This window comes from Octodon degus, unplaced genomic scaffold, assembly GCF_000260255.1.
Source record: "Octodon degus isolate 3935 unplaced genomic scaffold, OctDeg1.0 scaffold00236, whole genome shotgun sequence".
Lineage (NCBI taxonomy): Eukaryota > Metazoa > Chordata > Mammalia > Rodentia > Octodontidae > Octodon > Octodon degus.
The window spans coordinates 2,491,591-2,516,964 of NW_004524812.1; the positions used below are offsets into that span (position 1 = coordinate 2,491,591).

The window sequence follows — 25,374 nt, forward strand, 5'->3', positions numbered from 1 at the left end:
AGCATCTCCCTTAATATGTTACAGTTCATCATTGAATAATATTGCTACTATTTGTTGTTTCTAACACAGAATTCAGGCCTAAATGTTCAAACTAAATGGGTAAAATATTTCATGCTTCTACTTTTAACACATCAAACAAGTGCTTTAATAATATGAAGCCCTCTACTATTTTTCCCCCTGAGCCGAGCCTCAGTTTCATTAGATGAAACTCTTTCTGTCCCTATCAGACACAGAAGAGCAAAATCAAAGACAGTCAGTAGGAGGCAGGGAGGTGGGCCTTTTGCAGATGGGAAGGGGTTCTGGGGATGGAGGGAAAGAAAAGGAGAAGGGAAAATAAAAAGGACTAGGGTGTGACACATATATGTACAAACTCCCTACAATGAATGTGTTCATCACCTCAAAATGTATACTAATAAATAAAATGTCCTAAATAGTGGCATTTTGGGGCCAGCAACATAGCTCTGTGGCCTAAAGTACCTGCTTAGGCAAGCACAGGGACTGTGGTTCCATCCCAGGCAACACATGCCACGCCAGCCTTGCCCCCAAGGCAGGCTGAGCTGGTCACAAAAAAAGTGATATTTTTGAGAATTGAATCCTCCAGTTAATATAAACCCAGACAAGCTGTGAACCTTGCATCTGCCATAGAATTTCTTTGTGCCTCAATTTCCTGTTCTATAAAACAATCATAATGCAACATGTCTGGGGCCAGACTTGAGGAGATGGACGGAAATGGGTACACCGAAGAGGGTATAGATAACATAACGCCGTTCATTTTACAGTGCCGTTGAGTCTCTGACCTAGTAGCTTTTGAGCAGATGAGACTGTCAGAAAGAGGAATGTGGTAATGTGGCTTTTTGAGGAAGAATTGTAAGTTAGTTGCACAGAGTTTAGGCTATGGAGGTGGACAAATCTAGGTCTAAATCCCGAGTCTCTCCATCACTCTTTTATGATCTTGCAAAGATAATGACCTGTCAGAAAACTAAGTGTTCTGATCTGCTCAGTATGGTATCATAGGCTAACTACAAGGACTCATTCATTTAGTAACTCTTTATTGAGCACCTACTATGTGCTGAGAACTCAGAAGAGCAGTCAGAAAAGAGGAGGACCCTCCCATCACAGGCAATTTGATAAAATCACACAAAATTTTTGGCTCGGAGGATATCATAGTAAGACTCCATCCACGTTACCTATTATTATCACTCTCCCTTCACCATAGGAAGGCTGCCCTTCCCACAGATATAATGCCCCAGCTCCATGTTCTTCACTACTTTCCCAAAAGCAAGCCATGAGATGTTTTGTAGTTATCTGTACACTACTCAGCAGCCCCTCGGTGGTCAGCAGGTCTATAAGGAGGTCCTGTGCACTGAGCTTGGGGCCGCCGCTGCAGGAGGGCAAAGCTAACTGGATCCAACCTGTGGCCCTGGCTCAGTAGTCACCACAAATGGCAGATCAACTGGCCACAGATATGGCTTGAGTTTAAACTGTAAACTTCTGGGAAACCCACTATCTCCAAGAAAGCCTCCATCTGGGCACATGGAGCGAGGTGACTTCTTTGGGAGACCTCCTAAGCTCAGGCAAAGCTGCTCAGGCTGCTCAGGAAGTGCATCTGTTCCCACCTCAGAGCCGTGTGCTTCGTAGTTCACTCGAGTAGCAGTCTCTTCCTAAACCATTTCACTGCACTTATGAACGTGGCACTGCAAGGAGAATCCTCCCTCTCTGCTCATTGTGAGGCACACTTGGGAGGCTGACGCAGAAGGATCATAAGCTCAAAGCCAGCTTGGACACTGTCGTGAGACCCTTTCTCAAAATAAAAGATAAAAAGGTTTGGGAGTATAACTTAGTCGTAGAGTGCCCCTGGATACGATCTTCAGTACCATAAAGGGGGTGGCAGGGGAGAAGAGATAGGCTTAAACTTAAGAATACTTGTAAGTACTTCTAGGACAACAGCAGAAACTTGCATTTCCTTTCTCCATCCCAAAGGAACAGAAGTAGCATTGTGACTATTTAACCGGCTAGTGATTGCTTTTGTATAACAATAGTACACAGCAAGGTTAACTCACTCTTTTTTACAGGGTGCAACTTCTGTGGGTCTGCCAGCTACCTGATTAGTCTTTTCAATGATTCTGTGAAGTAGGAAACATCTCCATTTCACAGATGAGAAAAGTAAGGCTCAAAAAGTGAATGTATTCACCTATGGCCAAATAGTAGACAGCATTGTAAGGAGTCAAATCCAATTCTGAGTCCAAAGTCTCACACTCCCTGTACTACATGGTGCCCGGATATGTTCAGCTTGTGTGGGTGTCTCTTGTCCATGACACTCTGGTGGCCTGGCCGAGCCTTGGGCAGTCTGGCCTTTGATAGCACTGGAAGCCACTGTGAAGGCCCCTCTACTTACCCTTTGGGCCAGATGCCTTGCTGTTTCATTAGAAATCTGGTTTCCAAACCACAAATGCCAAGGAAGGTCTGATGCATCCTTAAAGCAGTGCTCGGACTCTATTAGCTGGTGACCAGGAGAGCAGGACCTGGCTTCCTGCCACTCGCCAGGATAAGCTCCCCAGTGCAGACACTGTGGTTCAGAACTGAAGACAGTGCTGCCGAGGCACAACTTTGATGCTGAATCTGCACGAAAGCGCTGCTGTTGTATGTAAACTCCTAGCACAGACCTTACACTGAGAGAGGGCTCTACTTGGACAAGCACGTCCACATCTCAACAGCTGCATGGCACTGACAGCAAGGGAAATGGTGATGCTATGACTATCATTTTTAGTATTCTTACTTTACAGATGAGAAAGTCCAACTCAAAAGAGGCCTGGGGCCCTGCCTGGAGTAATGGTGTAAAGGTTGAGAGTTAGGCCTCTGCCTCTGAAAAGTCCTTTAAATAGATAATATCCCAGAAAATCTTGTTTTTAAGCCCTTCAGAAGCCCCATTCTGTGTTGCTTATGTAGCTGCAGGCCAGAAGCCCCGTTCACATGACAACAATTGGTACTACCCTAATCATCAGTCTAGCAATAACTGCTAGATCTCTCTTGGATGCTTTCTGCACAGGACATTGCTACATTATTTATTTGTTACACATTATTTCATTTCATATTTGAAATCCGAAAAGAGTAGGTCTCATTATCCCTTCCGGTTTTACATATAAGGAACCAAGACTCAGAAGCTTAGGTAACAAATTCAAGGCCATCAAGCTAGGGAGAGGTAGACTGTGGACACAAACTGAGAACTAGATTATATGTCTCCACAGTTGAGTCCAAAATGGAAACCACCAGCTATATGCTACTTTTGAAATTTGAATTAAATTCAGTGAAATGAAATTAAATACCCAGTTCCTCACTCACACTAGTCAGGGCATGTGCCCCTTCTGGGCATGGCTGGGGCATATTTAGCAGCATCCCTGGCCTCTACCCACTAGATGTCAGTAGCACCATTTGTCCCCAGGTGTAACAACTCAAAATGTCTCCAGACTTTGCCAAATAGCCCACGAGAAACAGAATTGCCCTCCCAAGTAGCAAACCCCTGGCTTCAGTTTCTTTATGTATTTGAAGTAATCAAATGGCAAGTCTTCACTAACTCAACTCGGCGTTCACTGGCATTCATTTCTTCCAGCAGCTTACAAAGTTTATCACAAAATGTACTGAGTGGATGGCTTTAATGGCTATTGAAGATTGCGTGAACGTAAAACCAAGTTATACTGTGAAACTAGAGTGAAGATGCCACGAAGGGATTAGGACAATGTATTGTATCATTAGTTTCTCAAATTTACTATCTGTAGCCAGAACTGCAATTGTAAATAAAAGGTAAGAAATTGGCTTAAAAAGCTAAACAATCCCTATAATCCTAGCGCTTGGGAGGCTGAAAACAGGAGGATCAATCACTACGAGTCTGACCTGTATGGTGAGACCCTGTAGATTCTGTACTAAATGTATAAAAATAAAAATAAATAAAAACCAAAAAAATGTTAAAATAGAACATCCAAGATGAAATAACAGGAGCAACTATGTCACATACTGTATGTTGGTTAGCAATATCCAGAAATACCAACAAGAAATAACGCAATTTGAGATTTGGTGAAATAATTTGCATTTTAAAATTAGAACAATAGAAAATGCAATATCAAAGGATTGAAAAAAAAAGTAATGGATGAGGGGCTAGGGAGATGGTTCAGTTGAATAAGTGCTTTCCTGGCAAGCACAAGGTCCTGAGTTCAATCCCCGGTACCGCAGAAGGAAGGAAGGAAAGACAGAAGGAAGGAAGGAAGGAAGGAAGGAAGGAAGGAAGGAAGGAAGGAAGGAAGGAAGGAAACCTATGTAGTACAAGACAATAAAAAACTAATTGCTGGGGGGGGTTGGTGGAACCAAAAATTGAACTCAGCCCCTTGCATTTGCCAGGGAAGTGCTTATTCTACTGAGCCATCTCCCTGGCCCCAGTACATACTTATTTTTTTTTAGTACAAGCTTATTGATACCTTAATTAAGTGATTTAATCATCCCACATGTATATATGTACATATATTTATATATTTATATATAACAAAACATCAGATTATACTCTATAAATCTGTACACATATATGTATCTATTTAATTTTTTATAAAACTAAAAAGAAACTAGTTTATATATTAAAATATACAAATTTAACACAATATACTAAAATATTGATTCCTGAAAAGGACATTTTTCTACACTTTTAATATTTTCCAAAGGAGATTAAGCCTTCTTACCACAGATGGAATAATCCATGAACAAAATGAAATCTGTTCATTGTATTGTCAGAGAAAAAGCCTTTCTATGTACACATTTGCAGTACGTAATGAGTACATGCCTTGTGGGGAGTGGGCACATGCATATAAGGCATCGTAATTCTTTTCTCATCCCTTTTCCTTCCCTCCCCTTCAAAACCATTCCTTCCTACCTGAACTTTTACAAAGACAAATGTTTCATTCTATAAATAACAAAATTAAAAAACTAGCCCAAGAGCCAGCCTTCCTCCAGAGGGTAATGCTAGTGGCCTAGGACAACACCCCCCACCCACACACCCCACTTCATCAGCATTCACAATTCCCCCGTTGCTGTGTTGAATGGAAAGTGTGATGAGTAGATGCCACGGGGGAAAGGCAGGTTAGCAAGATGCATGGGGACTGGGCCCTCTCCAGGGAATCTGAGTCAACAGCCTTTCTGCTAAAGCTAAGGTACAAAGGACCTGTAGCACAGTAATACAGAGCTTGTGTAGCATGCACAAGGCCTGGGCTCCAACTCTAGCAGCAATTAACTAATTTTTAATTATGGAGAAAGAAAACCCAAGTCAGAGAGAGAGAGAAAGAGGGAACTGGAGTGCCACCAGGCTCTTAGTTACCACAGTAAACACTTGAGTTACAGTGAGGGGTGGAAGTTGGTTCTGAGCTGCAGGCTGAGAAATGGCAAGTCCACGTTCGAAGTGCCTACTGACAGCTTTAATATGCCTTTCCCAACTGGAAGCTCACCTGTATAATGAATTTATGCCCATCTTCCTTCAGGTCCCAACAAAATCCTCATTGCCTTAAAGTAACCCTCCTTGATGTCCTCAGAGGTCAGAACCCAAATATTACATGTTCTTCTAGCATATATCTCTCTTTTCTAAAACCTTCGCAATCATTTTTTTCTCCAAATACTGGAGATTGAACCAGGGCCTCACAGTGAGCTGCATCCCCAGCCTTTTTGTTTCTAATTTTGAGATAAGGTCATGCTAAGTCACAAAGTTTCCCAGGCTGGACTCAAACTTGTGATCCTCCTCCCTCAGCTTCCAAGAGTTCTGGGATTAGAGGTGTATCCCACCAAGCGCAGCTTCACAGGCATTTGGACATTCGCCTCTGTGATTACATGATTAATACCTGACTTGCCAACTAAACTGTTAAGTTTCATGAAAGCTAAGACCCTCTATGGTTTTGTTTACCACTGTTGCCAGGCAGTGCCTGGCCATAGTAGAGAATGAAATATTTATTGAATAAATGAAAGAGTGACAAACAAAATGAAGTATTTCTAGAAAGTTGAAGTGGCAGTCGGGTTTCCAAAGAACAGAAGCAGAAGCAGAAGAACAGTGAGTGCTTGAGCAGTCTGTGGCGAAATCCTGGGAAGCTATAACAGTGGCAGAGCTGGGGGCTAATGAAGGTAAAATAATGAGGAGGAATAGTCTATTCATGCCAGAAAGATTGAATGAGCAGAAAGTGACTCAACAGAAGGACACATTTGGAGATGTTTTGGAGATCCCAAAAAAGGGTCATGTTCAAGAAGTTACCCAAGAAGTTACCTGTGAGTAGTGTTGCATGATTTCCTGGCAAGTTTCCGGATGTCACATTAATTAAAGCTAGTCAACAATATGCATATCCAATTATCCTGATAGGAATCTGTGTACCTTATGCGTTTACCTTGAAGGTGACACTAAGGCTCAGTTAGTTCATTGGTCTTCCAATGTTTGGCAGCATGCACCTGGCAAGGGATGAGTTAGGGTGGAAACTCAGTTCAGAGCAATCAAGGAAGATCTGGAGGAAAGCCCTAAGAAACCCCCTGAAGACTTACTGCTGCCCTTAGGACAGTACTGTCCCCAGGAGGAGGCACAGTGACTTCGAGGCTGCAGCCTACATAACTTGCTGAACTTTCTTGATGTGACAAATTGTCTGGACATATTTTTTTCTTTTTTTGAGGCAAGGTCTTGCTCTGCAGCTCAGGCTGACCTTGACCTCACTTTGCAGCCCAGGTGGTTCTGAAACTTGCAATGATCCTCCTGCCTCCACCTCCTGAGTGCTGGGATTACAGACGTACATCACCACATCCAATTTATCTGGACTTTTTTTTTTAAGGAGAAAGTAAAAAAGGAATGTTTTTTATTTTCACCTTTTAGAGTAATGTTTCAAATCTTATGTATTTCAGAAATAATCTTTGGGACTGGGGAGATAGCTCAGTAGAATAAGCGCTTGCCTGGCAAGACAAAGTTCTGAGTTCAATCCCCAGTACTGAAAAAAAAAATCATTGTTGGGAATCCATTAAATTCCATGGAAATTTCTTTATAAATTAATAATATTACTTTAAAATTAAAACCAAACTAAATCAAAAGAATCCTGAACAAAAGCAGTGATCCTCCTGGCCTTGCTTCCCTGGGCCGTGAGGCTCTTTGAAGCCCCTTCTCTCAAGGTCACTGGATTCTGGTTAGATGAGACAAGGTCACAGGAACTCCACTTGCTTCTCTGCCTCCATATCTCAACCTGTCTCTCCATTGTGTAGCCCTTGAGTGGCCCTCACTGTGCACCTGGAGAGCACCACGCTGTGCTTCCCCCAGAGGCAGGCCCCAGCTACCCCAGGAAGCAGCACACATGATTCAGGATCAGTGTAGCTGCATCCTGAGGGTGGCAGATGCCTTAGGCTCCATACTCAGAGTTAAGAAGCTGAAGGTCAGGGATGGGTGGTGAAGGCCTGGGTAACCAGAGTGCAGAAAGCCCGGAATGGGGATCAAAGCCTTGGGATTGGAAAAGAGGGAAAGGGGCACACCAGACACCTGCTCCTGAGCACGCACATCAAATACTTCCAACCCCTGAGCCCTGCCTCAATGGAGGCAGGAGGAAACTGGCAGCAGATTCTGTCAGTAGATTCCAGAGTCAGAAAGAGACTTGACAGTCCTATTCATCTATGAAGACCAACACAGCCCAGCAGAAAGGATGGCCTTCTTTTTCTTTTTCTTTTATGGTACCAGGGATCAAACTCAGGACCTCGTGCTTGCCAGGCAAGCACTTATTCCACTGAGCTATCTTCCCGGCCCCAAGGATGACCTTCTGATTCATGAGATCTCCAAAACAAGATAGGATGGCAGCCAAGTAAGATGGAGTTTTCACCCCCACATCTTTGCCTCTACAGAGCAACATTTTTGTGAGAGGAGAGGAAGTCGATTAATTTTTGACACCTTGTAAAAACCTGGTATTTCCTAACCAAAGACCAGAGCAGCCAAAAGTTTATAAATGAAGACTCTATGGTTTCTTTGTTTGAAAATACCTTAAGTTGGGGCCGGGGAGATGGCTCAGTAGAATAAGTGCTTCCCTGGCAAGCACAAGGGCTTGAGTTCAATCCTCGGCTCTGCAAAAAAAGAAAGAAAGAAAGAAAGAAAGAAAGAAAGAAAGAAAGAAAGATTAATTTGTTAAAATAAAGCAGCTTTATTTCTTGATTGGAAATATTCTGTGTCCCTGCTTTGGCAAGCACAGGGACCAGGGTTCGATCCCCTGTCCCGCATCCCACACAAGCCCTACCAATGGGGCACACTGAGCTGATGACTGAGTCCAGTCGTGGTGGCGCCTACCAGCGCTGGAGAGGCTGAAAACAGGATCACTATGAGTTCAAGCACAAATGAAAATAAACTGGAAATATTCTGTGTTGGATAAATAGGATCTGCATGTCCTATCAGTATGACTTCCACACAGACGGATGTGATCGGCCTGGCCTGCGGACACATACTGCAAGAGCAAGAACCACACTTTTTCCAGGTTCAATGGAAGGCCATGGAGTTGACAAAAATGAAAACAATCTTCCCAAACTTTGCCAAAATGTGTTCTGAACAAGGTAGCATTGTAATTGGACCCGGGCTGCTCTTCTTCTCCTCTTGACCTCTTAGTCAGCACTTCTAGGACTTTGTTCATGCTGGTCTACCACCTCTCCTGCCCTGGAGAGAGCACCCTCGCCACCTTGCCAAGAGCCCTAGCACCAGCACTCCCCACTCCCCACTGCTTTTTTACTATCTTTTTCATGTAGAATATGAAACTTTGGGCCAGCGAGATAGCTCAGCAGACTAAGCACCTGCTTAGACAAGTACAGGGACTGGGGTTTGATCTCCAGCACTGCATGCTGTGCTGGCCCTGTGACAGAGCACACTGAACAGGCCAATGAGTCCTGGTGTGGTGGCGCATGCCTATAATCCCAGCGCTGGGGAGGCTGAAGACAGGAGGATCACTACAAATCCAAGCTGCAAAGTGAAACCCTATACCAAATACATCAAAAAAAAAGGAAAAAAAGAATACAATACTTCATGTCAAATCTAGTAACTAGCTGTTCTAAACTCTGATGACTTCTAAATTCTCCTCACAGGACCCTGAAATGCCTCACCGTATTTGTCTGTCTTCTAGCGGAAGAAGCTAGCATTCACCACCTTCAGGAAGCCTCACCTTATCGTGAATTGTACCCAGTCCTGGACCCAGACTGCAAAATGCTATTCAAGTCACTTCCTGGGTGCCTTTGGTAGGCCCCTGCATCCAGGCGCCATGCTTTCTTTTCTCACATCCCACCCTCCACATGTAGCAGAGACTTCCCTGTAAAAGAATATGCAAGCCCAGCACTGTGGCACATACCTGTAATCCCAGAACTCTGGGAAGTGGAAGCAGTAAGGTGGAAAGGTCCAGTCCAGCCCGGTAAACTTAGCAAAGCTCTGTCTCAAAATAAAAGATAAAAAGGGCTGTGGATGTAGATCAGTACAAAGGTCCTGGATTCAATCCCCAGGACCACAGAAATTAATTAGTTAGCATTTCATTTTTTAAAAAATATTATGTACTCCATAAAGTTGACTGACTAGCTGATTGATGAGGCCATTACTTGTTGAGGAGAAATTGCTGGCAAGTCTGAATCCTGGCTCTACTAAATACTAAACATGGGCTCTTGAGCAAGTCACACGCAACCCATGAGCCTCCATTTCCTCATCTATGATATCAGGGCAGTAGCTGCCCTACCTTGTGGAGCTGTCACCCAGTTTCAGTGAAATCATGCTTTTCTTCAGTGTGAGACCTAGTGGTCGGGAAATGCTCCAACCTGTCAACTTGGATGACGATGGTGACAGCACTTATCCCAGGAGGGCAAGCATCAAGGAGAGTCTCTGTAGACTTGGGCCACTGTCACTTTCTTCTTGTTCCTGAAAATGTAGAGGTGACAACTAGAATCTCACATAAATACCTGGTTGCCTTCTGGAATATCCACACTTGATTGCAAGAAGTCACGAAGTGGTCATCTGAGGTCCCTTTTCAATTGCTGTAATGATTTAGAGAAATGTCTTTAAGACTTATAGGAACTCAAAGGTGCATATCTGATGTTATAAAAGATGGACATGAGGACACTGGGAAAGAGTAAATATAGATACTTTAGTATCACCAAACTGTTCTCAGAAGTATGTTAAGAGTGCAAAAGGATACATAAGGCAAAAAAGGGCACTGTCCACCTAAGATCCCCAAATCACTTCTCCACAATACCTCCAAGTCTCTCTCTCATCACCCTCCTTCGCTCTCTCTGTTCAGCGCTGGTTAGTGCTGGGTTCATAAGTATTCTTCCACTGAGGTACACAGCCTTGGACTTCTTGCCCCCTATTTGACATCACCACTTGGAGTTCCACAAGCATTTCAAACTCATTATGTCCAAAATAGAGCTCCACTTCTCCCCTAAACCCGAAATTCCTTAAGACTTGCCATCCAATTCTGCATGTCAAGAACTGGAAAGTTAACCTCAGCTCTTCCATCTTTTTCAACACTCTGCTGCCACATAATTAACAACTTTTGTGGATTTTAACTACAAAATAACTCTTAAATCTGCCCACATCTTGTCCTCTCCACTGTACTGCCCTAATTCAACACTCCTTCAACCAGAACAATATTCTTCTCAGTAGTTCCTTTGCTCTCACCCAATTAATTCCAGTGCCACCACCTACAAAACTATACTGTCAATGGCAAATCTGTGCAAATTAATTCCCTGCTTTCAAAACACCACCCTGGGGGCCGGGGAGATGGCTCAGTAGAATAAGTGCTTGCTGGGCAAGCACAAGGACCTGAGTTCAGTCCCCGGTTCCAAAAAAAAAGAAAAGAAAAGTGAAAGTCAAAACACCTCCCTGACTTCCCTGAGACTTTAGGGTGAAAACACTTTCTAAGACACAAGCTATGGTCCCTGCTAAATTGGGTCCCATTTGCTATCTTCTTTTTTAGTGGGGAGATGCTCAGATGATTTGCATTAATAGAAGGAAAAAAATTATAAGCCCAATGAATGGCCCTAATTCATTACTGGTACAACATGTTAGTTGTTTTTCTTTCTTTTGTTTTGGTATTAGGGATCAAACTCAGGACCTCACTTACCAGGCAGGTGCTGTTCCATTGAGCTATATCACCAGCCCCCAGTCTAACATTATTGTGTTCTTATGCCATATCCATCAGAAGTACTGCCCTTCTCTTTTCTCATCCGGTAAATCTTACCCACTTTTCAAGATTTACTCTAACCTCATCTTCTATGAAGTCTTCACTGTTGTCTCCTTGCTACAGCTTCTCCTCTGCACATTAATATGCTCTGAACACAACCATCACACCATAATTGTCTGTTCAAACTGAGGCTCCTCTACCAGGCAGGGGCTATATTTTATACATTCTATTTTTAACACTCAACACATGACTGAGCCCAAGGACAGCATAAAAATTTGTGAAATGAGTTAATGGCTTCACTGAGTCCCTATCTCCAGTAACAATGGGTCAGTACACTATAATGAGTGTTCTCTGACTCGTGTAAGGGACAGAATGTGAGGCATTTGAAGTGACATGAGGCTTAGCCTAGAGGGTGCTCAGTGTTACTGCATGTCTCCTGCTGAACACTTTCATCTCCACTTCCTAGATAAGAAGCAAAAAAAGAAACCACACTGATATCACCTTGATCTTTTGGTCACATAGTTCCTCGACCCTCTCCAAGTCCTACCTCCAAGCTTTAAGGCCTAGCTCATTAGGCCTCGCTCATTGGGCCTAGCTTCTTCCTGAAGAAAGACCACTGTCACCCTAGGCGAGCAAGGAATTTCCTCTCCCTTAAACTTCTGGAAGGTTCATTGTCTGGGCAAGTCTGGCGCCCATGGTAGACCACCTCTTGGATTTTTTGACTGGGAATCTGAGGGTGTCAGAACAGAGAGAGCCCCAGGAAATGGGGGCTGTCTTATTGATCCCGAAGCTGAAAGAAGTGATTTGCCTGAAGTCCCTCGGAAAGTGTGGTCAAAATAGATTCCTAGGCTCTGCCTGTAACATCAGAATAAAGATGTGAGAGATATTATTTGAGAACTCTCTACCCCATGCCAGATCTATGTTGGGTCTTCTCAAGAAGCTCACCAGAAGCTGACAAGACACTCTTCTGAGCTCTGTGGCCTCCATGGTATCAAGCATAGCAGTGCTGTGTAATTTCTTCAGTGATTAGCCCTGTACTACTCCCCCATGAAAAAAGTGAGATGAACAAAGAAACTTGAAGTTAGTCTAGCTGAGAGTGCCAAGGGAGAGTCGTCCTTGGCAGCCCTCCCCCGTACTGCTTTCTGACTGAATTTTTTTAAGTGTCAAGGTCATCATTAACCAAAATGAGTTTAGCTCAAAAGCTTGTTTCTTAGGATGGGTAGGGACTCTTCAAACATCTTTCCTAAATCTCATCTGCAGAAAAAATAAACATTCCAAAACAAACACATGCATACACATACACACACACACACACACACACACACACACACACACACACACACAAATATAGAATTAGCTGGACATGTAGTAGGTTCACAGTCGTATGCTTTGTAGGTGTCTATTTCCAGCATGGGCAGTGATCCCAAACAATCAAGAAGATTGACCGTTACATAAAAGTTCATTACAGCATCTAGGCTGAGGCCGTTAAGTCAAGAAGGTAGCTTCAGACCTTTTGATAATTCTTCCAACAGGAGGATGACCAAATGGTCTTTCTTCTTGAGTCTTGAGTCTCAGTTTCTCAGAAATTTAATCCACTAAGTCTTTTTCCTAAGATTCTGGCCAGGTAAGGTTCTGTTGTGCTGAGAAGACCACAAACATCTATACCTGAGGCCTAGTTCCCCACTGACTCCATCACCCCTGTAGCCATCAGCCTCTGGGAAGAAAAGTGACCTACATGCTTGTCACCCACCAGAGAATATTCACAAGATCAGTCCCAGGCTAGCCCTCAAAATTCTTTATATTATTGCAAGACTACTGTCCTGATCCTGGGTTTGATCATTGTTTGACAAGCAAGATCCCTGGTTAAGGGCCAACAAGATAGCTCAATGGAATAACGTGCCTGCTTAGGCAGATGCAGGGACCAGGGTTTGAGCCCCACAGTGTCGTGCCAGCCCTGCCCCCAGGGTGTGCTGAGATGGCCAATGAGACTGGGTGTGGTGGTGCACGCCCGTAATCCCAGCCTTGGGAGGCTGAAAACAGGAAGATCACCTACAAGTCAGATATGTGTAGTGAGACCCTGTAGACCATGTACTAAATACATTTTTTTTTAAAAAAGATCCCTGGTTAGAGAAAGGGCTAAGATCAGTCAGTCACTCACTGGTGCACTATTCAGCCACTTGCAGTGACCTGGACAGTATGTGCTCTGTACAGCCCATTAATACTCATTTCCATCTACATCTTGTACATCACTCCTCTGGGGGTAGAAGCAGTCAAGCGAGCTTCTGTGAACAAGATGCCTGGAGGCTGAATATGTTCAGGCAGGGCAAGTACTTGAAAAGCACAAGCTGTATCCTGGAAGGGCAGAGGGTCCATAAGCGGCAGGGCGTGCTGGGTGGTTGATTTCCAAAGGCAAGTGGAAAGACAGAAACAAGAGATAAAACCTGAAAAAGTCAGACACTACATGAAGCCCAGAATGAAGACAGGATTGGAAAGCAGCAGTGAGAGCAAAGTGAGGACCTCCAATGACCATGGAGGGGACAGAGATAGAGGCAGGGAGTTGAGGCACAGCCCTAGGCACAGGCTAGGTGGGAAAGAGCATCCTAAACTAAATCCTCCAGGGTCTTCCCTGGATAAATTCTACAGTTTTCTGGTGGGGCCTTGACAGAGTGTTGCTCTGGAGAATTTGAAGGCCTTCAAGGCTTTCACTGATGGGAGAAGAAAATAGGTATAGAATGACCTTATCTAATGCTGTCAAAAAGCACTTCAATAAACCTAGTGCCAACATCATATTAAGTGAGGGGAAATGGAAAACTTTCGCTCTAAAATGAGGACCAACCCTCGGATGTCTGCTATCACTACCTTTGTTCAACACAGTACTTGTAATATTAGCGAGAACAATAAGGCAAGAGAAAGAAATAAAAGAATATGTATAGGAAAAAAATTAAATTATCATTATTGGAGGATGACATGATTCTCTACACAGAGGACTCAAAAATTCCACGAAATGTGCCTACAATTAATAATTAGATTCAGCAATATAACAGAATGCACAATTAACAGAAAAAATCAAAAGCATTCTGGTACACCAATTAATGAACTCACTGAGAAAAAAAACTAAGAAAACAATACCATTCACAATAGTATTAAAAATACTTGAGTGGCCGGGGAGATGGCTCAGTAGAACAAGCACTTGCCTGGCAAGCGCAAGGGTCTGAGTTCAATCTCTGGTTCAAAAAAAAAAAAAACCCTTGGGAATTAATTTACCAAAAGAAATGAAAGGTATCTAGAACAAAAATCACAGTACTCTTAAAAAGGAGATTGATAAGGACATCAGAAAATAGAAAAAAAAAATCCCTGCACATGGATAGACACAACCAATAGAGACAAAATGGCTATATTTCCAAAATTGCTGTGCAAAGTTAATGCAATACCCATCAAAATGCCAGTAGCATTCCTCACAGAACTAGAGAAAACAGCTCTAATGCTCATATGGAACCAGAAAAAAATCCAGAATGCTAAAAGCAATCCTCCATAAAAGAACAAAGTCAGAGGTATCACAATCCCAGATGGAAAGTTACATTGCAAAGTTACTCTGATAAAAAGAACATGGTACTAGCACAGAAACAGACATGAGGATCAACAGAACAGAACAGAAGGTACAGAAGCAACCTCAAGTACACACAACTATTTGACCATTGATAAAGGAGTCAAAAGCACACACTGGAGGAGAGGTCATCTCTTTCAGAAATGGGTTGAGAAAACTGGCTATCCACATGTAGAAGATTGACTCTAGCTGTGTGTCTCTCATCATCCATTAAACTAAAATCAAATGCATAAAAGAACTAAATGTTAAAACAGAAATACTGACCATGTTCAAAGACAAAATAGGCAGAACTTTTAAAGTCATAGACATAAACAAGGATTTTTCAATAGAACCCTGCTTACCCAGGAAATAGTACTGAGAATCAACAAATGGGATCATTTAAAATTTGATAGCTTTGCCACAGCAAAAGAAACCGCCAACAGTGAAAATACAGCCTATAGAATGGGGGAAATTAGGGCGGGCCTGATAGCTCAGCAGATTAAAGTTCCTGTTTAGGCAGACCAGGCACACTGAGAATGTGATTCAGACTGGGTGTGGTGGCATGGGCCTGTAATCCCAGCCTTCGGAGGCTGAAAACAGGAGAATCACAAAGAGTCCGATCTATGCAGTGAGACTAGGCCGGGGAGATGGCTCAGTAGAGTAAGCGCTTGCCTGGCAAGCGCAAGGGCCTAAATCCCTGGTTCTGAAAAAAAAAAAAAAAAGAATGGGGGAAACAAAACTTTGCCAGTGATTCCTCAGACACAGGACTCAGGCGTAGAATATATAAAGAACTCAAAAAAAAAAAAAAAAAAGAGAGAGAGAGAGAGAGAGAAAGAAAAAGAAAAAAGAATTAGGCCTGCCAAAATAAAAGATCAAATAAAAAATGGGCGATCGAAATAAGCAGATACTTGACAGAAGTACAACTAGCCAAAATAATAATACACGAAATGCTCAATGTTGCAGCCCATTAAATAAACGCAAATTAAAAGAACACCAGAAAAAATAGCCATCATCAAGAACTAAAATATTAGCAAATGCTGCAGAAGCTACATGGAGAAAGAAACCCTTCTACACTGTTGGTGGAAATATAAACTAATACACCCGCTCAGATATTCTTTAAAAAAAGGGGTCGCAGGCCTGATAGCTCAGCGGACTAAAGCGCCTGTTCAAGCAGAGCTCAGCTGCCAGGTTCGACCTCCCATGTGTCGTGCCGGCCCCGCCCACGGGGCACGCTGAGATGGCGATAGAGACTGGCCGCTGTGGCGCACGAATGTAATCCCAGCACTTGGGAGGCTGAGTCCGATCTACTTAGTGAGACCCTGTAGACCCTATAGACCCTGTCCTAAATACAGAAAGCAAAAAAATCTTCCAAAACTGAAACTAGAAATTCCATTTGACCCACCTATGCCCTTTCTAGGTATGTTCCCAAAAGAGTTAAAGTCATTCAGTTACAGAGCAACATGTGTTATGGCTACTATCTAGGTGTCCCCTCAAAACTCACACAGTCAGAAGTGGAGCCTTTCAGAGGTGGTATGAGCTAAAGTGTGTGCTGGGCCTAAGGGTGTGATACTGGAATGGATTCGTGGTGCCATGCTAGGATTAAGGGGCGAGTGCTACTCTAAGGGTGGGTAGCTTGCTGTTGTCACATGTCACTTGCTACTTCCTGCTTGCTGGTTGCTGCATACTGCCTGTACTGCTTTGCCATGCACTCTGCTTGTCTTCTGTGATGTCCCTCTACCTCTACCCTGCCATGGAGCCCACCAATTATGGACTGAAACCTTTTCAAACTTTGAGCTATGGTAAACCTTTCTTCCTTTAATTTTGAGTGTCAGATTTTGGCTGAGCGATAAGAAAAGTAACTAAGACAGGCCACAGAGGCAGAGTGCAGGTAGTAGGCCTGAGACACCTGGCGGTGGGCCTGTCGGCTGCTGGGGTAAGTCTACCTCAACTGGACACCGCACCCGACACAGAGAGTAGGCGAGTTGTAGCTGGGGGGTCTTGAAAGCTAGAAGGGAAGCAGAGCTTGACCTCTCCGGTACAGACGTGGAGACCAGCAGAGTCTGCCCTCTATGCTGTCCAAAGTGTGCCGAACTGGTTGCAACCAAAGGCTCGAAGGATTCTGGACTGGGAGTGATAATACACTTTTTTAAGGACCCGAGTGCTCCTCTATGACTCCAGCCTGGAAAAGCACATTTTAAAGGTCCCAGCTTCACTTGAGAGGAGGGCATTCAATTCAGGACGCCCTCCTAAGGCTTTTCCCCACCCATGGCGCTACCTGGCTCCTCACAAGCCCAAGCCTGGAACCTGGAGTCTCCAGCTCCTACTGTTGAGACCTCCTCGGCTTCTGAACCCCAAGAGCAAGAGGGGCCCGGGATCCCCGGGGTATTCGGAGGGCTTCCTTGGAGAAAGTGAAGCTGCCTATGAACGCGTTCATGGTATGGAGCTCCGCTCAGCGCCACCAGATGGCGCAGCAGAACCCAAAGATGCGTAACTCCGAGATCTCCAAGCGCCTGGGCGCGCAATGGAAGCGAAGAGAAGCGGCCCTTCATAGAGGAGGCCAAGCGGCTGCGCGCCGGGCACCTACGCGACTACCCCGATTACAAGTACTGGCTTCGGCGGAAGATCAAGAGCTCCGGCGCCGGGCCTGCCTTCAGCCCGGGAGGTGGCACTCAGGCCTGCGGCGGCCCGCTCTGGACTCCAGGACATACATCCACCCAAGGCAACAGAGGCTTTGGGTACCAGCCCCCAAACTACTCGACATCCTATCTACGCGGCCACTATGGCTCTTCCTACTGTAGACCGGAGACCTCCTCGTCGTCGTACTCGCTCCCTCAGAGTGATCCTAGGCTCCAGGGGGAGCTTTACCGCCCTATAGCCCCTACCTATCCCCAGGGTCGCCCACTCCCTACAGCCCAGGCACCCCAGTGACCCTAGCCCATCTCTAAAAAAAGGCATGGGCCTCCCAATAAGGGCTGCATTCTCCTTTCTTCCCACCCAGAATCACCCCCATCCTTTCTTGTGTTGGATCACAACTTAGAGGTCTGCAGTCCTCCCAAGAAAGCCAAGGCCAGCAAAACCACTATATAACAGTTTTGTATGATAAAAAAGTAACTAAGACAGCATATATACCTGTGTTTAAAACAGCATAATTCATAATAGGTGAATCTTGGAAGAGTCCCATGTCCATCAACAGACAAGTGAGAAAGCAAACATGGTTAGTTAGATAATGATGCACTACTGTGCTATGAAGAAAGAAAAAGCTGAGTCATTAGTGGAAAACATAGATGCACCTTGAAGCCATAATGCTAAATGAAATAAATCAGTTATACAAGTTTAAATGCCTCATACTGTCTTTTATATGAGAAACCCAGAATAAAAATAAAGAAAAAATAAAAGATAAATAACAGGAAGTAGAGAGATCATTCTCTCAGGAGAAGCAGATCAAGAGATGGAGCACGGGGAAGAGGAGGGATAGGGGATCATAAAAGGAATTGGAATATGCTATTTACATGTACCAATGCCACACAAGGAATGTAATTACTATGTGCTGCAAGCATGTACCAAAACCAGAAGAGGATCAAGAGGTGGGTGAAAAAGGGATGGGAAGGGAAGGAAGAAGGGATTTAAAAAGATGTATTATGAACATGTACCAACTTCCCACAAAGAAAATAAACATTACGTACTGCACATGTGCACTAATAAACTAAAAAAAAGTACTAAGAATCACCAAATGGGATCATGTCAAATCAAAAGGTTTTGCACAGCAATGGAAGCAACCAGTAAAGAGCCAACCTACAAAATGGAAAAAGAGTTATCAGCTACCCCTCAGATGGAACACTAATATCTACAATACAGTTTTCAAAACTCAAAAAATTAGACCTCCCTAAATAGAAGACCCAATCGACAATGGGCAACTGAAATGAATAGACACTTCTCAGAAGAACTACAAATGGTCAATAAACATGTAAATAATTACTCCACATTGTTGCCCATTAGAAAAAATGCAAATTATGCCTGGGGACATAGCTCAGTAGAATCAATGCTTGCCTGGCAATCGCAGGGTCCTGAGTTCAATCCCTGATAACACCAAAACAAAAAAACTGAAAGTAGAAATTCCAAGTGCCTCAGCTATTCTCCTTCTACACATCTTCTTTATGTGTCAAAGGCATTCTATTACAGTGTTACATGCAAACCCACATTTATAGCACCATGATTCATAATAGCTAAATCTTGGAAGTTGCCTATAAGCTCATCAACAAAAGAATAAAGAAATACTGAGCCAGGGAGGAATAAGGGCTCAGTGGAATAAGTACTTGGGTGGCAAGTGCAAGGTCCTGAGTTTGATTCCAGGTACTACCAAGAAAGAAAGAAAGAAAGAAAGAAAGAAAGAAAGAAAGAAAGAAAGAAAGAAAGAAAGATGGAAGAAGGAAGGAAGGAAGGAAGGAAGGAAGGAAGGAAGGAAGGAAGGAAGGAAGAATTTTTGCACAATGGAGGACTACTGTTCCACAAAGATGGATAAACTTGAGCCAAGTGGATGCACTGTTAGACTCTGACGTTCAGTGAAATACATCAGACAGCATTATATATCACATGGTTTCTCTTACATGAGATACCCAAAATATAAATGAATAGCAAAATAAAAGATAGGTAGTAGGAAGTAGGCAGATAGATGTTGTTCAAATGAGGAGGGGATTAAGAGATGGAAAGAGAGGGGCTGGAGATATGGCTCAGTAGCCTAAGTGCCTGTCTGGCAAACACAAGGACCTGGGTTCGATCCTTGGTACTGTATACCGTGTTGGCCACCAAAACCAAGCGTGGTGGTGCACGCCTGTAATCCTAGCACTGGGGTGGCTGAGACAGGAGGATCACTAGAAATCTGAGTTGCTTAGTGAGACCCTCTACCAAGTAGACAGTGAAAAAGAAAATAAGTAAAAATTGAAGTAAGTTTGTATGATATGTGATTTATGATTACATTTTCATCAAGCACTTCAAATAAAATAACCAACCCATCTACTATACCTGCCTAACTCTGCCAATGGACAAATACTATAGAAGCCCAAAGAAAGTCATTTACTTTCCTGCCTGCTGGTTCCTTAAAGTCACAAGAGAAGTCAAAACCTGTGGGTCTTACTGAAACCACTCCAGGCAGGCTTCATTCAGAAGTTAAGACGAGCCGCTGTATATAAAAGGCCACTAACCCAATGGGGAACTGCCTCTAACAAAAGACATTATTATGTCAATAATGAGTACATTAATAATTGTTGTCATTTATATTCCATATGCAGGGCACTTAGCAAAGAGAAACTTACCAGAGTTATAAATACTTTCTCGACATCCCTCACGAAAAGAGAAGAAGCAGACATCCTATGAACAGGTCTTCTTCTCTGGTATTTAAAATTTGATATACAAAATTATCTTCTAAGAGGGCCAGGGAGATGGCTCAGTAGAATAAGTGCTTCCCTGGCAAGCACAAGGGCCTGAGTTCAAGCCCCCGTTCCACAAAACAAAACAAAACAAAAAAAAAAAAAAAAAAAAAAACTCCGACATGGATTTTCAAGGGAATGTTTCTTAAAGCCAGCAACTGGCCATGTAGTTCATTAGTAAGACAGTTGCTGGAACCATCACAGTTAGGTTTTCTGTGCAGCAGGATATGGAGCTAAAGATGAACAAGCACATCCCTGCTTGTTTGCAAATATCTACAGGGAGGCTCCCTCCTCTTTCTTGCCCCAGAGGCCAAATTTGCCATCTCCTTATATCTCCCCCAAACTACATCCTGGCGGTTTGTGTGTGTGCGGTTCTGGTGATGGAGCCCAGGGCCTTGGTACTGAGCTACATCCCAGACTTTTTTTTTTTTCTTGAGACAGAATCTCACCAAGTCACTAAGTTGTCCAGGCTTGGCTCAAACTTGCAATTGCCCTGCTTCAGTCTCCCAGTGTGTTGCGATTACAGATGTATACCACCCCACCCAGCACACACCTTCACTGTTTTCTCCATCATGTGTCTGTCCGCCACAGCAACTACTTTGTTAAAATGCAGTAACAACAATCCCTGAGTTTGTATAAGGTGTTTTTGCTTTGTTTCTTTTTGTTTCTTGCAGTGCTAGGGATCGAATTCAGGGCTTCTGAGATGTTAGACAAACACATTGTCAGTGAGCTACATCTGCCCAATGTGGGATTGAGATGAGATTTTCTAGTTAAATACCTCAAACAGGGCCTGATACCATAGCAAGCTCCCAGCAAATGTTACCTTTTTTTTTTTTTCCGGTACTGGGGATTGAACTCAGGACCCTGCATTTGCCAGACAAGCACTTATTCTACTGAGCTATCTCCCCGGCCCAACTCAGCAAATGTTAGATGTTAATGTTATTTTCTTTAGATCACTGCAGTACAAGTTGAAGTATCCATGGATAAGGTGGTGTGATAGCCAAAGGCATCCATCTGATCCTTTCCTCCACCACTGATTTACACGGGACCAGGCTGCTAGAGTGACCCAAAGGCAACCTTTTGGAAAGGGGAAGTAGAAGGAAGGTGAGGGTAAGAAAGCAGTGAACTCCACAGGGCTAAAGACACTAGACATTTGCTGTCCCATCACACATGCTTTCTTTCACTTCCTCGGTCCTTTTTTGTGGTATCTCCGTGCCTTGTTTTATTTTGTTTTGACATAAGTGTCCCAAAAATGCTGTCTGAATATTTATAAGAGCAAAGGGAAAATGCCTACAGTCTGGTGCTCACTTTCCATCTTTCCTGATGGATGGTCATCAATTTGTCACCATTCCCAATTCAATTTTTTTTTTTTTTTTTTTTTTTTGCCAGCTCAGGCCACCCGGAGGGTGGGGCTGGGCCAGCATGTGGTGCTGGGGATGGAACTGCTGTCTCCTGCACCTGCTTAAGCTTGCGGAAGCAGGCACTTCAGACCTCTGAGCCATCTCACCAGCCCCCAAATTCAATGACTTAAACCCTCATCATTAAATCAGCCCCTGGAATCAGCCCTTCACCATTCAAGTGTTAATTTTTCCCTCTGTCAGTCTCCAAAGGGAGCGTCTAATTTATCATCTGTTAAAGGCAAGTAGAAGAGTGGCTACTCTTTCCAGAACCTACCCCTTCTTTAAAATTTTTTAAATCATTTATTTATTTATTTATTTATTTATTTTTACAGCAAAAAGACCAATTTTATTTTAATAAAACAATTTAAAATTCTTTAGAACTTGAAAAAGTCATTAGGTTAGACAAGGTTTTTGTAATTTTTTTATTTTACTGTTTTCAGGAAAAGTAGTTTGGATTTTAAAATGTTATCAAGCTAAAGTTGAGTCAAAAAGTGTTTAGTGAACTTTTCTACAAAGTATAAATAGGTTATTATTTTAATAATTAGTGAGAAGACAGTAACTAAGAGAAGACAAAAAAGGTCAAAGTTTGACAAACATGCTTAAAACTTCTATCATGAGAAAAGTATGTGACAACGCTCCTTTTACAAAAAATATTATTTTTTCTCCCTCCACTTTCTATACACTATTCTTTTTTTACCATATACTCTATTCTTTTTCATAGAATTCATATGCTAAGTTTATCAGGTTCTGCTTTTCAGTATCATTATTTTTTTGCCATAATATTATTGATAAATAGCAATGAGACAGTTTCAAATCAAATCGGTAGGACAGTTTCAATAATTAACACACTGCATACATTCTTCTTAGTGGTTAATTGCTGTACAAGATGCAGACTTGATATCCTATTTACAAACACCATTAGAACAAATCCCTCTATTCATTAAGAGAATGTAACTGTATATCGATCCTAACCACTTTGAATACACAGATACAAAATGGACATTCATCTGCATCCCTTTTTTTTGTTAAGTTCCATTATTTGAATATTATAGGTGTGTAAACTCAGTAAAATATTCTAAAAGAGTCCAGTAGCCCATAATAGCATTGGGTCTTCCGCTTAACAGGCAATGTCAGAAATTGTTGACCTGAGTCCCTCACAGCTTAACATAACAGCATGGCTTTATTTCTCATATTTCATTTTTATACTTTTCTGCTGGATGGTTAAGACCAAGGTAAAGCAGGACCTGTGCAACAAGAGTTGTAGCTTTTGGGTCTGAGAAGGTCAGTGAAATGCCCTCAGGATTTATCCTGAGATCCTGTACCTCAGATTGTAGAACCTTTTTCAGTGTCAGCCATGTGGATGAGTCACGGCCATTGCTTGGCCAATGTGCTCGCTGTGAAAGCCTGAGAGAATGTTTTCTCTCCATGTGACTCTTCTTAGGCACACTCTACATCATCGATCATTTTCCTCTTTGGCCCCATAATCTTCTTGATCAGAAAATTTGGGATGCTACTGAGTTACATGACGTTACAGTACAAGTTCTCATATGTCCTGAGTCTTAATTGACCTTAGAAGGCTAGGGCCAAAATGTTGGCTTTCCTTGCAGCCCTCCTTTTTCTCTAATTTTGGTCTGCAAACTTAGGTTGTTAACCATCCAAAAGACAAGTTTATTGTTATTATCAAACAACTTAGGCTGTTAAGCTTAACCTCACTATCTGTCTGCATATCAAACATCTTAGGCATAATATGGAACAGGTATTTATCATCAAGTATTGATGTTAAATCTTTTATTTAAAGATTAGACTAACAGTGATCCTCCTGTCTTAGCCTCCTCAGCGCTGGTGCATGACTGGTTTTGGTGGTCAGCCCGGTGTGCCCTCGGCTCCAGGGCCAGCACAGCATGTGGTACAGGGGATCAAACTCAGGTGCTTGCTGGGCAGACACTTAGACCACTGAGCTATCTCCCCAGACACCTATCCCTTCTTTATTCTCTTGTTTTAATTAGTTTTGTTTATGATACTTTTCATTATTTTTTCTCTTTTCATGTGGAATTAGAGATATGGCCCAGGGCTGCTATACTAATTAGCTACATCCCCCAACTCTTTTTATTTTTTATGTTTTGTGTGTGTGCATGGGGTGCTGGGATTTGAACCCAGAGCCTTTTTGCAGAGCTATATTCTTGGCCCCTCCCCTTTGTTGATGAAGAGTTACTAAATTGCCCAGTCTGGCTTCAGATTTTCAGTGCTCCTGCCTTAGTCTCCCAAGAAGCTGACATTACAGACATTTGCTATCACCACCAGCTCAGTTATTTATTTAAACATTTTTTTTCACCAAGAAGGGCACGAAGGCATTTTTATAAGTCCAACTCTAAAGGATGTGCTCTGTAGTCCAGCCAGTCTATGACACTATAGGGAAAGCCCTATGTTCTGCCCTGCTCTAAATGCTACTTAATAAGGGTGACAGCTGAGTGGCACCTCAAGAAAAACTCAAAGAACTATCCATCACTCCTGGTGGGTAAGCAAAATGAAACATTTGATTTTCCCTAAGATTCTCTAGAATCTTAGCTGAATTTTGAAAAAAAAAAAAAGACAAACAAATCTTTCTTTAGCAAATGCAACAAAAACTATAAATAGAGAGTAACTGACACGCTCAATATAGTCCAGCTTCATAGCAAAACTAGCCCTACTGCCACTGGCCACAGCGTCTGTCCTCTGAAACTATATCTGCAAAAAGCCACAGGTTTTTGCAGCTTGGTGAGCAAGGGTCAATAGATGACAAATTGTGTGGGTTCCAGAGTGCAAAGAGACCATTCATTTCTTCCTACCAATGGTCCTTCTGTCTGACACTGGCCCTTTCTTCTGGTCCAATTGTTCTTATTAGAACCTAGGATTTCACATGCAAGCTCTAGCTGTCTGGATGACAAGACTCAGTTGTGAGAAAGCATAAATGGGAAATGGTAGCAGACACACGCTGGGCCACACTTACACAGCTTGTCGCAGTGGAAGTATTCAATACCCAAGCATTTGACCACCATCGGAGCAGCGCAGGGTCCTGCCTTTTCAGCGGTTCTCCAAGGACACCCTCTTCTACCAACTAACCACCATGTGGTCCAATACCTCTGGATGCTTTTCTGTGCCACTATTTCTCTACTTCTAACTCGATTCAAGATGCCAAAGTAATAGCCAAACTTGTGGGGGAGAAACAGGAAGCCCTATGTTAGCAAAGCAACTGCCTCCTCTAGGAAGCCTGAATTCAGCTGTCAAAGAGGGGGTCATGAGGAAAGGCACAGAGCTAGACAAGAATTGCAGCAAATATCACTTCTCCCTAGGCATGCAGAAACCATTCTTTTTGATGATTGCTATGAAAATTTTAAAAACAATTCTATTATGGAGTTATTCTGCTTCCTAAATCTCTATTGCTAATTGCAGGACAAACAAGAATATCACACAGGTTTTATGCTAAGAGTGTAAGTCAGAAATGCTTGGAAAAATTGTTGACTTGAGTCCCCTACAGCTCAACATAACACCGTGGCTTTACTTCTATTGCCAGTGAAGCGGAAGCCCCAATACTATTGTGGACTACTGGACTCTTAGAATATTTTGCTGAGTTAACACACCTATAATATTCAAATGACGAAACTAAACAAAAAAGGGATCCAGATGAATGTCCATTTTGTATCTGTGTATTCAAAATAGTTAGGATAGATATATAGTTACATTCTCTTAATGAATAGAGGGATTTGTTCTAATAGTGTTTGTAAATAGGATATCATGCCCCAATCTTGTACAGC

At 42.8% G+C, this 25,374-nt stretch overlaps 1 protein-coding gene, 1 long non-coding RNA gene and 1 pseudogene across 10 annotated transcripts in view; 1 reads left to right on the forward strand and 2 right to left on the reverse strand.

Moving 5' to 3' along the window:
- The window catches only part of Kiaa1210 (KIAA1210 ortholog), a 91,703-nt gene extending 83,652 nt beyond the window's left edge, over window positions 1–8,051 (reverse strand). For 2 of the 8 annotated variants that reach the window (XM_023706025.1, XM_023706022.1), the window contains exons 1-2: window positions 8,017–8,051; window positions 6,402–6,462 (exon numbers count right to left, since the gene is read on the reverse strand). The gene's annotated coding sequence lies outside the window, so the exon portion shown is untranslated. Of the gene's footprint in view, window positions 1–6,388; window positions 6,463–7,552; window positions 7,573–8,016 lie in introns of those variants that run through there. The other 6 variants (XM_023706021.1, XM_023706018.1, XM_023706023.1 and 3 more) reach the window with 4 other exon arrangements.
- Window positions 8,052–8,065: 14 nt separating this feature from the next.
- On the reverse strand, window positions 8,066–11,380 carry LOC111813890. 2 transcript variants are annotated; one of them, XR_002819018.1, is made up of 4 exons: window positions 11,118–11,380; window positions 9,955–10,029; window positions 9,360–9,436; window positions 8,066–8,097 (listed from the first exon to the last, which is right to left on the reverse strand). It is a non-coding gene; the product is annotated as an uncharacterized LOC111813890 (long non-coding RNA). The 2 variants fall into 2 exon arrangements; XR_002819017.1 differs by having other exon boundaries at window positions 11,259–11,379.
- A 5,543-nt stretch (window positions 11,381–16,923) lies between these two features.
- On the forward strand, window positions 16,924–17,859 carry LOC101591895 (annotated as a pseudogene).
- Window positions 17,860–25,374: the final 7,515 nt, after the last annotated feature.